This window comes from Suncus etruscus, chromosome 5 (assembly GCF_024139225.1).
Source record: "Suncus etruscus isolate mSunEtr1 chromosome 5, mSunEtr1.pri.cur, whole genome shotgun sequence".
Lineage (NCBI taxonomy): Eukaryota > Metazoa > Chordata > Mammalia > Eulipotyphla > Soricidae > Suncus > Suncus etruscus.
In genome coordinates, this window is record NC_064852.1 from 113,534,237 (window position 1) to 113,549,766 (window position 15,530).

The 15,530-nt window shown below is 38.0% G+C and overlaps 1 protein-coding gene across 1 annotated transcript in view; it reads right to left on the reverse strand.

Moving 5' to 3' along the window:
• Positions 1-15,530, reverse strand: part of PARD3B (par-3 family cell polarity regulator beta) — a 1,279,582-nt gene that overhangs the window by 524,107 nt on the left and 739,945 nt on the right. The gene's annotated exons all lie outside the window — the stretch shown is intronic.

Consider the following 15,530-nt stretch of genomic DNA (forward strand, 5'->3'; position numbering starts at 1 on the left):
TGTGGTCCATGTATAGAATGGAAACTAGATAGCTTTAGCGAATGATTTAATCATGTAATTCCTTGCAACATGAATGGAACTGTATGATACTATGTTAAATAAAATAAGCCAGAAAAAGAAAGGTAAATACAAGATGATATTATTTATAAGTGGTATTTAGAATAACTACATGAAAAAACGCAATGGTTTAAATCGGGGCTGTCAAGAACACTCTAGGCCCAGAATATAGAGTTAAGGAAAGCAGTTGAGTGGAAGAGGAAAAAAGACACATGTGAAATAATGAGAGACAGGGACTAAGGGGTCTCAGTTGCTTGGTGGTGTTAAGAAAAGATAGAACTAAATTTCCAATCCAGAGTCAACAACAATGAAATCATGATGCTCAATATTTAACAACCAAACTTTAAAAGGTCCTGTTATACTGGTAGGTTGGGGTGGGGAATGTTGGCAGGGAATGGGCTTTGGAAACATTGGTAGAGGGAGGTTGACACTGATGGTGAGATTGTCCCTGAATCATCCTAAAACCCAAGTATGAATAACTTTGTATATCACAATGGTTTAAATAAAATAAAAAAGTGATCTGTTTGTTATATCTGAGCCCCCAACCAAAAGGCGGGTCAGTCAGGTCCACAGAAGAGGAGAATATATTTTTGTTAGAAGACATCCCCATTCATCACAAGTGTCATTAGGGAGTTGTGGGTATTTAAAACATACACACACACACACACACACACACACACACACACACACATATTTTTAAGCTTGGCTGGCCTACTGCTATTGGTGTGTGCTTTTCATTTATAAGATAAATGATGTGCAATTTCATTAATGGGAATGCCAGTAAAGCACCATGTTGTTCTAACATTTAGAATATAATCACAGAATTTAACGCTGGCAGGGTCCTTGGAGGTCGTCTCTTCCAACCTCTTCCATTACAGATAAATAATGTGATGCCCAAAGAGGATGAAAAACCATTTATCGAACTCCTCTTAAGAGAAGGAATATAGATTAGGACTTGCTCAGCGAGTTAAGGTCAATGCTGGATCTGAATAGCCTATGTCCTTGCTTCTCATGATTCCCTGCTCACCAACCATTCTACCTTCCACCAAGATGACAATACTTAGTCTCCAAAAGGATTGTTATCTGAGAAAAAAAAACTTCTAAATCAGAGGTTTATACGTAGCATTTATCTCTTGAAAGAAAAAAATAACTCTACAACAGTTTGAGTTAAAATACAGAAGATATGGGAAGAGGAGACTGAGACTGTGCTTGGGGGTGCCAGAGTTAAGGAACAAAGTAGAGGGTGAAGAAAAGAAGGAACAAAGTAGAAATGGACAGAATCAGGTTTTACACACACACACACACACACACACACACACACACACACACACACACAATCATACACACATCCACATCCAATATGGATCAAGTGAACCTTTAGAGCTGGTTCCATGATGAACTCATAACTCATAAACAGTAAGTAAGCTCAAAATTATGTTTAGCACTACTTTGCAATAATTGAGAAAAGGAAAAACAGCTTTTTATAGTTTTGTTTTCTATTAATAATAGGCTCAAGTAAATACAAAGGAATGAACATGCTTACTCTTATCGGAAGATTTTTACCTGAATTAATACATACCCAGGGTGTTACTCCATGGATCTGACTCTCTTTTATCATTATCTGGCTTGTGTTTACATTTATTAAAGAAAGACTTCCCAATGAAAGACTGAGTGTCTACCTTCCACCCCTCTACTGCATATGCTCAAATCCTAATCCCCTAATGTGATGATGGAGTAGAACTGTGCAAAATACATTTCTACTCTCCTAAGTCACTTCGTTGTGGTATTCTGAGACAGCAGCCCCAAAGGCAAAAATTACTTTCATACATATTTTCATGCACCCACCACATCTAACCCAGAAAGGCCTTATCTATGCTCCCCACCTCTGACAACCTTCATGGTGCCAGTTCTATCTGTCTTTCTGCTAGGCAAAAGTGAAGAAGTTCCCAAAGAGGAAGAAAAAGAAAGTAGTGAGAAAAGAAAAGAGGAAAGAAAGAAAGAAAGAAAGAAAGAAAGAAAGAAAGAAAGAAAGAAAGAAAGAAAGAAAGAAAGAAAGAAAGAAAGAAAGAAAGAAAGAAAGAAAGAAAGAAAGAAAGAAAGAAAGAGAAAGAAGGAAGGAAGGAAGGAAGGAAGGAAGGAAGGAAGGAAGGAAGGAAGGAAGGAAGGAAGGAAGGAAGGAAGGAAGAAAGAAGAAAGAAAAGACAGGAATAAGAAAAAAATGAAAATATAAAAAAGGAGGAAGAGAGGAAAAAAGAAAAAAGAAAGACAAATAAAGACAAAAAACGCCCGCCCAGTCATTCCCGACTCTGAGTGTTGCCTGTGTTGCCTGTGCGTCTTTTTCCACTTTCCAGTCTCTGAAACCTCTTGGGAGTGGGCCGAAAAGGGCCCAGAAAAATAACTCTCCCAGAGGCTCCAGAAGAGCACAGCTGCTCCGCTTCGCTTTGCGGCTGCGCACTCTTTCTAACCAATGAACCTCACCACAACACGCAAAAAAATCACACTACAAGCGTGACAATGGGAAAACCTCACATGCAAACACCATGCACAGAAAATGAAGACGATAGCTCGGATGACCTAAAAAATCCCAATCATCTGATTAATCTCTCGGATAAGGAGTTTAGAATAGCAATATGGAAGAAGTTTGTAGAACTCGAAGAAAGCATAGATCAATCTGAACAGAATACAAAGACAGAAATCAGAAAACTCCAACTGAAATAACAGATCTGAAAAACACGGTAGCAAAACTGAAAAACTCAGTGGATGGCTTCGCCAGCAGGGTAACAGCAGCTGAGGACAGAATCAGCGTGCTGGAAGATGAGATGCAGAAAACCTCAACACAGCAGAAGAAATTCGAAAAGAACCTTAGGACAAATGATCAGGCAATGGAAAAAGTACTCAAGGAATGCGAACAGATGAAAATAGAAGTCTTTGATAAACTCAACAGAAACAACATAAGAATCATTGGAGTCCCAGAGACCCACGTAGGAGATCTCCAGGAAGAATCAACTGTCAAAGACATCACCAAAGAGATACTCCCAGAGGTAAAGGCTATATGCAATCAAATCCTGCATGCCCGAAGAGTACCAGCTAAAAGAGACACAAAGAAAAACACCCCAAGACACATCCTTGTTACATAACAAATCCCACAGATAGAGATAGAATACTGAAAGCAGCAAGATCAAAAAGAGAAATTACATTCAAAGGAGCATCCCTAAGACACAGTAGACATGTCACAAGAAACTCTCAAGGCCAGAAGACAGTGGTGGGACATTGTGACAAGACTGAATGAATTGGATACCTCACCAAGAATACTGCACCCAGCCCGGCTCACGTTCAGGTTTGAAGGAAGGATGCATAGATTCATGGATAAACAATAGCTCAGAAACTTCACAGATGATAAACCAGCCTTAAAGGAAAAACTGACAGGTCTACTCTAAGACAGGAGAGGCCAACAAACACCAACAAACACAGCAAACTTTTCTACAAAGATGACATTAAATCCTATGACAATCATCTCCCTCAATGTCAATGGACTAAATTTACCAATTAAAAGACACAGGGTGGCAAAATGGATCAAAAAGATGAATCCAACATTCTGCTGCCTACAAGAAACACATCTAAATAGTCAGAACAAACATAGACTCAAAATCAAAGGCTAGAGGAAAATCATCCAATCAAACAACACCCTTAAAAGAGCTGGGGTGGCCATATTAATATCTGATGACACCAACTTTATACTCAAAAAAGTTGTGAGGGACAAAGATGAACACTATGTACTAATCAAGGGATATGTGCAACAGAAAGAAATCAGACTATTAAATATATATGCACCCAACGAGAGACCAGCAAATTATCTAATACAATTACTGACAAATCTGAAAGAAGAAATCAATAATAACACAATAATTGTGGGAGAACTCAACTCAGCCCTGTCAACACTTGATATGTCAACCAGACTGAACCCCAACAAAAACATACAGCCCTAAAAAGAGTAATGGAAGAAAGAGGATTAATTATATATGACACTCCAAAAAACCTGGATACACATTCTTCTGCAGTGTACATGGGTCATTCTCTAGGATAGACCATATGCTGACACATAAAACATACCTTCATAAAATCAAGAGGATAGAAATCTTCTAGGCTACCTTTGCTGACCACAAGGCTCTGAAATTAGGTGTGAACTACAAAGCCAGACAGAATAAAAACTTTAACAATTGGAAATTAAACACCCTGCTACTGAACAAGCAGTGGGTCCGAGATAAAATCAAAAAGAAAATCAAAACTTTCCTGGAAATAAATGATAATGAAGACACAAACTGCCAGAATCTATGGGACACAGCAAAAGCGGTTCTGAGAGGAAAATTTATAGCTCTACAAGCACACATCAAGAAAGAAGAAGGGATCTACCTGAATAACTTAATGACGCAACTCATAAAATTATAAAAGGACTAACAAAAGGAACCAAATATAGGGAGACAGAAGGAAATAACAAAGCTGAAAGCAGAACTCAATGAAGTGGAAAACCAAAAATCAATCAGAAAGATCAAGGAAAGCAGAAGTTGGTTCTTTGAAAAAAATAAACAAGATTGATAGACCATTGGCAAAACTCACAAAGAAAGAGAGAGAGAGAAACCTGATAACCTGTATTAGAAATGAGAAGGGGAGATCACGACAGATACTGCAGAGGTCCAAAGGATAATCAGAGACTACTTTGAGAAACTTTATGCTACTAAACATGAGAGCCTAGAAGAAATGGATAAATTCTTGGACACTTATAACCTTCCACAGTTAAGTAAGAAGGATATAGCATATCTAAACACCCCCATCACTGCTGAAGAAATTGAAACTGTAATCAAACATCTGCCCAAAAATAAAAGCCCAGGCCCAGATGGATTTACTAATGAATTCTTTCAAACCTTTCAAGAGGAAATACTACCAATCCTAGGTAGGCTCTTCCATGAAATTGAAAAAATGGGAACACTCCCAAACAGCTTTTATGAAGCCAACATCACCTTGATACCAAAACCAGAGATGCTGCCAAAAAAGAAAATTACAGACCAATATCCCTGATGAATGCAGATGCAAAGATCTTCAACAAAATCCTGGTATATAGGATCCAATGCCTCATCAATAATATCATATATTATGACCAAGTAGGTTTCATCCTAGGATTTTTTTTTTTTTGATTTTTGGGCCACACCCGGTGACACTCAGGGGTTACTCCTGGCTATGTGCTCAGAAGTTGCTCCTGGCTTGGGGGACCATATGAGACGCCGGGGGATCGAACCGCGGTCCGTCCTAGGCTAGCGCAGGCAAGGCAGGCACCTTACCTCCAGCGCCACCGCCCGGCCCCTCATCCTAGGAATTTAAAGATGGTTTAACATCTGTAAATCTACCAACATCAAACACAACATCAATAACAAGAAAAATAAAAATCACATGATCATATCAATAGAAGCAGAGAAAGCATTTGATAAGGTCCAACCCCCATTCTTGATCAAAACTCTCAGCAAGGTGGGAATGGAAAGAACCTTTCTCAATCTAGTTGAAACCATCTACCACAAGCCAATGGCAAATATTATCCTCAATGGAGAAAAACTAAAGGCCTTTCCTCTAAATTCTGGTACAAGACAAGACTGTCTGCTCTCACCACTCCTCTTCAACATAGTACTGGAAGTGCTTGCTGTAGCGATCAGGCAGGAAAAAGATATCAAGAGAATCCAGATAGGAAAGGAAGAAGTCAAGCTCTCTTTGTTTGCAGATAACATGATACTCTACTTAGAAAACCCTAATCACTCTACCAAAAAGCTTTTAGAAACAATAGACTCATATAGTAAGGTGGCAGGCTACAAAATTAACACACAGAAATCAGTGGCCTTTTTATACACCAATAATTATAGGGAAGAGATGGACGTCAAGAAGGCAATCCCATTCACATTAGTGCCACACAAACTCAAATATCTTGGAGTCAACTTGACCAAAGATGTGAAGGATCTATACAAGAAAAACTATAAATCCCTGCTCCAAGAAATAAGAAAGGCCACACGGAAATGGAAACACATACCCTGCTCATGGATTGGCAGGATTAACATCATTCAAATGGCAATACTCCCCAAAGCATTGTACAGATTTAATGTGACCCCTCTAAATATACCCATGACATTCTTCAAAGAAGTGGATCAAACACTTATGAAGTTCATCTGGAACAATAAACACCCTCGAATAGCTAAAGCACTCCTAGGGAAAAGGAAAATGGGAGGCTTTACTTTCACCAACTTTAAACTGTACTACAAAGCAATAGTTATCAAAACAGCATGGTATTGGAATAAAGACAGACCCTCAGATCAGTGGAATAGGCTTGAGTTGTCAGACAATGTTCCCCAGACATACAATCACCTAATTTTTGACAAAGGAGCAAGATACCCTAAGTGGAGCAGGGAAAACCTCTTCAACAAATGGTGCTGGCAGAACTGGTTAGCCACTTGCAAAAAAGTGAACATAGACCCCCAGTTAACATCATTTACAAAGGTAAAATCCAAATGGATTAAAGACCTTGATATCAGACCTGATACCATAAGGCATATAGAAAACATGTTGGTAAAACACTCCATGACATTGAGACTAAAGACATCTTCAAGGAGGTAACTGCACTTTCCAAACAAGTGAAAGCAGAGATAAACAGATGGGAATACATTAAATTGAGAAACAAAACAAGAATGAGATACCATCTCACACCACAGAGATTGGCACACATCACAAAGAATGAGAACAGGGGCCCGGAGAGATAGCACAGCGGCGTTTGCCTTGCAAGCAGCCAATCCAGGACCAAAGGTGGTTGGTTCGAATCCCGGTGTCTCATATGGTCCCCCGTGACTGCCAAGAGCTATTTCTGAGCAGATAGCCAGGAGTAACCCCTGAGCACTGCCGGGTGTGGCCCAAAAACAAAACAAAAAAAAAGAATGAGAACAATCAGTGCTGGCAGGGATGTGGAGAGAAAGGAACTCTTATCCACTGCTGGTGGGAATTCCATCTAGTCCAACATCTATGGAAAGTGATATGGAGATTCCTCCAAAAAACTGGAAATTGAGCTCTCATTCAACCCAGCTATTTCACTCCTAGGGATATACCCTAGGAACACAAGAATACAATACAAAAACCCCTTTCTCACACCTATATTTATTGCACCTCTATTCACAATAGCCAGGCTCTGGAAACAACCAAGATGCCCTTCAACAGATGACAAATGGTAAAGAAAATGTGGTATGTATACACAATGGAATATTATGCAGCCGTTAAGAGAGATGAAGTCATGAAATTTTCCTATACATGGATGTACATGGAATCTATCATGCTGTGTGAAATAAGTCAGAGGGAGAGAGAGATGCAGAATAGTCTCACTCATCTATGGGTTTTAAGAAAAATAAAAGTCATTTTTGCAACAATCCTCAGAGACAATGAGAGGAGGGCTGGAACTTTTAGCTCATTTCATGAAGCTCACCACAAAGAGTGGTGAGTGCAGTTGTAGAAATAACTACACAGAGAACTACCATAATCATGTGAATGAATGAGGGAACTGGAAAGCCTATCTGGAGTACATGTGGGGGTGGAGTGGGATGGAGGGAGACTTGGGACATTGGTGGTGGGAATGTTGCACTGGTGAAGGGGGTGTTCTTTACATGACTGAAACGTAATCACAATCATATATGTAATCAAGATGTTTAAATAAAGAAAAAAGTTTCAAAAAAAAAAGAAAACTCTGGGATGTATTATCTCATTCAGTTTCAACCTCCTGTGACATCAATAGCACTATCTATAATTTTAAATGACAACAGCGTCTCAGAGGACACTGGTGATTCTCACAGAACAATAGTATGACCTGGTTCTATATGTCTTTGATCCAGACACAGCACTACAGGTATTAATGACAAATATTACTTTGTATGGTCATTGGGTAAAAACTGTAAAAAACCTTAAGTGCAGGAGACAACTGAATATTGATAACAAGCACCCTTAGACAATGATGGTGATTGTTCCCATTTTAGAACAGAACCAAGGATCAGGCACCTCATATTTGTGGTTATTTGTTACATTTCTGAAAAAGAAGGTTTGAACTTACTTTGGGGTCTCTAAAATCCATTATTTTCCAGGAACTCCTGCTCTCTATTTATGGTCCTTAGGTTCCTTCAAGATTATGATAAAAGTTAGAGGAGCTGGTCTCTTAAAACTACATGTTTATACCACTGATTCTCTTAGGAACTTGGCCAGTGAATTCTTGGTAGTTAAGGAAAATTATCCACATGGCAGGATGTTTTCGGTAAACACTAAAGCTAGTCCTGTTTTTTCCTAGGATGACAATGATGTCAACTTCAGTCCCTGTCATCCTCAGCAGTGCAGGAGTACTTACAACCTCTGTTACTTTGCCAGATGATACTGGATTTTCCCCAATGGACCCTATTTTATAAGGCCTCCATACCTAGAAGGTTCTAGTAAACAGAAAGGAGAGTAGGGAAGGCAGAGTAAAGTACTGGCTTGCAAACTTGATGGAGGAGAGGGCTCAGCCTTCTCAGGGGTAGCTGGCTGGAGCCCAAGGCTAGCTTGCATCAGGCCAGGGTGCTGAGAGGATTAATCATGACCAGATGTCAGCTCCTGCATCTGCACATTTCTAACGGGTCCACTGCAAAACTCTCTGGAATTATGTCAATACCCAGTGACCAAAGCCTGACTTGAAAATCTAGAGCAAGTTTTTATTGGAGTGGGATGGGAGTCTGGGTGAGATGACACTGAATCGTGAATGAGTGTCTGAATGGGTCTTCAGAGCCCTAAGATTACTCTGTGACAATATTTATCTATTGTAGTAAAAGAGCCAAAACAAAAATTCTGCCTAGAAAAGAAACTTGTATTCCAGATTGAAATAATTTGAATTAATTTAAAAACAACAGTAATGAAAGGTATAGAATACATTAAGGTTTTAAAGTACATGCATAGAAAATAAAAGGACATAAAGGATAAAGAAAGGAATAAAAAGAATTGGTTAGAATGCAAGCAGGCAATTACTTAGTCTTCAAAAGCAACTTGTGTCCATTGGTCTCTGGTTTATATAATCTGACCTGATATAATTTCAGCTTATCAAAATAAAACCATTCTTTCCCCACAAGAATTCTATCGTTCTAGGGACAATAAATTATGCTTAGGCACACACATTATGGTGATCTGGGACACATTCTTCCTTCAATGCAAAATATATCTTTTGTATCATGGTTCAATTGTTGACTAACTATTGATCCTTCAAATCAAAGTTCAGAAAATCACTTTTCATGATTTCCTTCACAGGCAGCATTAAATGCTCCATTATCTCAACACCCAATTTACTTCTATAGTTCTCTACATAGCCCTTATCATGTTAGGGTTGTTTATGTATTTATCATTCTACCAGCTTCCACGATTGTGGGATGACTCATTTAAAGCCTCTGTCGCCTGTCTAGTGGATAATTCACTGCAGCTGGGCCTTTTTTTTTTTTTTTTTTTGAGGGTGTTCCCCATGCCCAGGAAAGTTCAGTGGTTACTCCTGGCTCTGAACTCCAGGATCATTCCTGGTCATGCTCCTGGGACTGTTTGTGGTTCTAGGGATTAAACCTGGGTCACCTACGTGCAAGGATCAACATTTTATCTCTCTGTCCATGCAGCTGTTTAAGAAATGTCTGCTTAACTGAATGGTTTTTTCTTTAAATAAGTTCATTTAGGTGATTTTCCACTCAAAACCTTGTAAAAATTTTATCTACAATGTACAAATTTCAAACTGCATCTATGAGACTATGAAAGATTTATTTACCATTAACTTGTATACACATTTTCTGTGCTGACCCAACAACCATTTTCCAGTTACATAAAATTATTTTAATTTGATTTATCTAATTAAGTCTTAAAAGTCTCACTTTGGGACAAATAGGGACATCCCAGAAACAACAATACCAGTCACGCAGCTTCAGTAGTATATGAATTTTTAAAATAATTGATAATTGAAGACTTTTTTAGAGTATATGAACATATAGAACCAAACAATCCTGGTATGATGCTTTCAAGTTATAATTCTTTCCATTTTAATATTCTTGTAGAAAATGAAGGCATACATGTTTCGATTTCTGCCTTTACCATTGTGATTAATAAATATTATCATTTCCTTAGTTATATAAATTGAGAAGCACTAATGGCTTCAACTATTCACTGCCCTGCTCTGTAGTAAGAGGGTTTATGCTTTTAGATATGATTTCTGTCATTATTTCACCTTCCTTTCCTGTCATCTTCCTGAGTTTCTGGTTCTAGTTTACTATTTATAGCTTAAACAACTAGGTAATAAAAATTATGGAAGTATATTTGTAATTGATGAATAAAGAAGATTCTTCATTCATGTAAAACATGATTAAAACTTTATCTTTCAACTTATTGCAAAATGTCTTAATGTTTTGAAAAAATGAACTGCGTTCTTATTTATTCTAAGACCATTTAAAGTCTGATCACTAGAAAAGTGGACCAAGAACATAAAACCTAGAATAAAGTTCTTACCCCATTAGGAATAGAACATATATATATATATATATATACCACATAAAATTAGCAATGTAATTTTCTTTTTGATTAAGACTTCTAATAACAATGTTTTTCTGGACCACTGAGAAAATCCTGGAGTCCAAATATAGATCATAATATAATGTAAAATTCCAAAGTATTCTCTAGCATGCTATACATTTATTCTTATTTACATTTCCATGTATGAGCTAAAAATATAAAACTGATGCATATCAGAAAGAAGTACTTTGTGCTGCCAATATTAAATTAATATACATTACTTCTTCTTCTTTCTTTTTTTTTTTTTTTGATTTTTGGGTCACACCCGGTGGTGCTCAGGGGTTACTCCTGGCTGTCTGCTCAGAAATAGCTCCAGGCAGGCATGGGGCACCATATGGGACACTGAGATTCTAACCAACCACCTTAGGTTATGGATCAGCTGCTTGCAAGGCAAACAGCGCTGTGCTATTTCTCTGGGCCCACATTACTTCTTTTTTTAAATAAGATTATTATTACAAAAACTCTATTTTTTGTTGTTTTGTTTTTGAACCACACCCGGTGATGCTCAGGGGTTACTCCTGGCTATGCACTGAGAAATCGCTTCTAGCTTGGGGGACCATATGGGATGCTATGTATCAAATCCAGGTCTGTCCTGAATCAGCTTTGAACAAGGCAAACACCCTACCACTGTGCTATTGCTCAGGTCCCTATTACATATGCTATTGCTCAGGCCCCTATTACAGAAACTCTTAATAAGGTTGACCATGAATTAAAACGGACTAATGTTTGTTTATTTTTTACTTTTTTTTTTTTTGGTTTTTGGGTCACACCCGGCGATGCTCAGGGGTTACTCCTGGCTGTCTGCTCAGAAATTGCTCCTGGCAGGCACGGGGGACCATATGGGACACCGGGATTCCAACCAACCACCTTTGGTCCTGGATCAGCTGCTTGCAAGGCAAACGCCGCTGTGCTATCTCTCTGGGCCCTATTTTTTACCTTTTTAAAGAATTCCAGAAAATAACTAAAATTAGTGGCAAGGCATCACTGACCAATATTTTTCTCTTGTTGAAGTTTGTTTCTATATTTTGAATGCAAATATCTTAATAAGTATACAGAGACTGTGGCTCTTTCCAAGTAAAGCTCCCTTTTTTTGTTATATTTTGGGGGTTAGGATAAAACACTATTTTTGCTATCTAACTTGTGAAGATTTGCAATAGGGCTGTTTTCACACTCTGACAGTATAGTATTATGGCCAGAGGTAAAATTCTGGAAAAAAAAATGGCCACTTATAAAGACATTTATGGTTCTCTACTAGTAGAAAACATGAACAATTTTAAGGGAAAAAACCAGATGGTTGAAGAACTCATTTGAAATTAGTGTTTCTTAAAAAGCTTTTCCTTTTATCTCTCTTTGAATTCATTAAATATAAAACTGACACATGATTTATAGATACCAGCAGAATAGGTAGAAATTACTCATGCTAAAAATTAGCCTGAGTGCTGTTGAATGTCCCATACTACAAAGAAACACATAGATTTGGGATCACCCATGTTCCTGGGATTTCTAAAGTTGTGCTATATATTTTTTTTTGAAAAACTCCTATGGAAGGATCCAATTAAATGGGAAAGTGCTTGCCTTTGAGAACTTTTTCTCTTACGTACTACTCTATAGTGTAGATGATACAATTTTACATTTCTCTGAGGAATGAGTCCACATTTCCTAAGTGCAGAAGTATCAAACTACTTAAATTATGTCTAGTTCATAATCGAAGTGCATGCATTTGCAATTAGCTATGCCAGGCATTTTTCTTTCATTTAATTTCATCATCATCAAGTAGTATTTATTAAGCACAAACCTGGCTAATTAATTTTCTAGAGAATAACAGGTATTCTTAAATCCAGCCTTATACTAAGAGCCCTTTAAAACAATCTATCTTATATGTGGCATTTCTCCATTAGAAAAAAAAATGGCCTTTCAATTTTAAGTCTGTTCTTTCAAGGTTTCAGTTAGATACATTCCACTCCTAAATGCCATTGAGTCCAATAAAAAACTGTCATTCAAATTATTAAAACAATTTGAGAGGACTTAGTCTTGTTCTAGCATCTTACTAGGCAATCTCAACTTTTTTTAATGATCATGATTTTAGCTATAGAAATGAAAGTAAGAGACAAAGTAATAAAAAGCTTTGGTCAGAAAGGTATGGAGTAAAACAGGCCTTTAGAATAGCTCAGTCTTTTGGGAACTTTACATATGCCCCTTCCCCTCAAAAAAAGTAGTCTTTGTTTACCCTCAAAAAGTCCACCTTGAGAACAGAGCCTCAGAATCTACTGGAAGAATTTGGTCATCTTTTCAAAGTAGCTAAAATCTACCTTGCCTAAAGAAAAAAAAAAAATGAGAAAAAAAATCTCAACCTTGAGAACCAATTAGAGGAATAGAGGACCAACAGAAAAATGTTGTTCCAGCAGAAGGACTAGCTTGTTGATTTCAGGTAAAAACCTTGAAGCCAGATGTTAGAACATTCCCCAGTTTATCTCCCTCTGCCCCCAGAGGCTGCCTTCTGCTACTCTTGTGTCTTCTGAACAGGGACAGAAAAAAAGTCTCAAAACAATTTTTGTAAACCATTATCCTGAATCACATAACAGGTGGAGATTTTCTGAGGCATAACAGTGGCTATTGAAACAGAAGAACATTAGGAAAAATAATGATTTGGGGGGCGTGGCTAATGCGATTTCTTTGGAGCGAAGCTCAGGTCTCTACCCTTTCCACTGCAAAAAGTAAATAAGACAAATGAATACTAAACATTCACAGTAAGACCAAGTAGGTGATGGATGCCGCTTCTTGTGGAAGATCAGCTATAAATATGCTGTCCAGTGGTTCTTAATGGTGTGATGGCCTGACTCAGCAGACCAGTGTCAGAATGGCATTTACATAAATGGAAAGTGAAATCCTTCTGTGGGAAAGAGGATGCTTAGAAAGTGCTGAGGTCAGGAGATGCTCACTTACACATCCATGCATATATATATGAAACCGCTTTCCAGTATCTGCTAGAGCTTAAGTTATGGCCCATAAAAAGAAAAAGGTAAGATGTTGGCTTTTCATTTCCAAAACTTCATTTCAGTTTCCATTTCACTTGGAATCAATTCTACAGATAGAGTTGTTTTTAGGAAGAAGTTGACATTAATAAACATAGTCCTGGTTGAGTCAAACCCAACTCATGCTTAGTTGCTTTGACAAAGGAGGAGAAGCATAATGCAATGTTAAGCCCAGGGCACTGGTCCCCCCTGCTTGTGAGGTACTTCAGGGATGAGAAAAAAGTCCTCCTCACTGGCCAGTGACTGGACAGGCATTAAATCAAATGGTCTGGGTTCAGTACCTCAGTACCAGAAGGGACTGTTAGTGAGATTCTAGCCATTGCCAACCCGTTTTCTCTGATGAAATACAGAATAAACTTAAGTGAATGTGAAGAATAAAATGAGAAAATTCACTTAAAATGCTTATCACTGTGCCCAATATATATCAAGCACTAAAAACAAAAATATTAATTGCTGGAGCTGGAGCAACAGTACAGTGGGTAGAGAGTTTGTCTTGCATGCAGCTAACCAGGGTTTGATTCCCAGCATCCTGTATGGTACGGTACTGAGTAGTAATTTCTGAGTACAGAGTCAGGAGTAACTTATGAGTGCTACAGGTTGTGTCCCAAAACAAAAACAAAACAAAACAAAAAACTAAAACACACAAAAATATTATTTGTTGTCTTTATTATTTTCCCTCTGTTTCTGAAATTTCTGAATCAAGTATAGATAGAATGAAATATTAGCCCAAGTTTTGACTCTTCTCTGCACCCACAATTTATTCATCTCATCATGAGTGAATTAAGTTTCCTTTCCTATATACCCTAGATTCCATTGTCTGACTTGCTTGAACCAAGATGATGTTTGTGACAATGAGCAAGTTCAGAGGCCAAAGTCTAATAAGCATCAGGCAGAGCAGCTCATCCTTTGGGCCCAAGACCAGGCATCCAGACTGTTGACTCAGGAATAGGGGAAAGCATGGAAGGAAGATCAGATCTGTATCACTATTGTGCAAGTGGCCTGAATCAAAGTTTCTCTAGTAGGGCTGTAGAAACCTAAGGAAAAGAAATGCTTAGTGGTATATGCTACTGAATTTCTGCTATTGCTTATTTATTTATTTATTTATTTATTTATTTATTTATTTATTTTTGGTGCCATAACTGATGGTGCTCAGGGTTTACTCCTGAATCTGCGCTCAGTGTATATAGGGATCACTCCCACCATGTCTTGGAGAACCAGGTGGATCCAACCCGGAGCAGCTGTGTATTAAGGCTAAGCATGCTGCCCACTCTATTATCTCTCCAGCCACAGAATGCCATTATTTATTATGTAGTAAAAGCTTAATGAATCAGGGAGTGCATTCAAAAGTTATCTATTGATATTGAATTTCTTATTTTCTTAGCAAAATGGCATTTGTTCAGTGTCCAAGTTGGAAACAAGTAGAAAATGATAAATGGATAAAGCAAAAGTATTCACAAAGCCAGGATTCTGGGACCACATGAGCTAAAATCCACAGTGGTCTTTTTGCTCTGTGTGTGGAGTGGGCACACATATTATTATCCAGATAACTGTAGAAGGGCACAGATGCATTGTCTCAGAAAGTGCTCACATGATTACAAAGAGGTGAGCACCACTGATTTAACCGAAGTCACGAGTGAGGAGATAGAGGAACATTGAGAATAATATGCCCACATTCATAGTGGGTGGGAGAAGGTAAAGCAGCTGACTATGAATCTAGGCCTGTTTATTTCTTCTAGAACCACTTTCCAGCTTTGGTCACATCATGTGTGGCAGGTCAGTTCATCCTTAGCATCCTGTAAATTAGGTATGCATTCT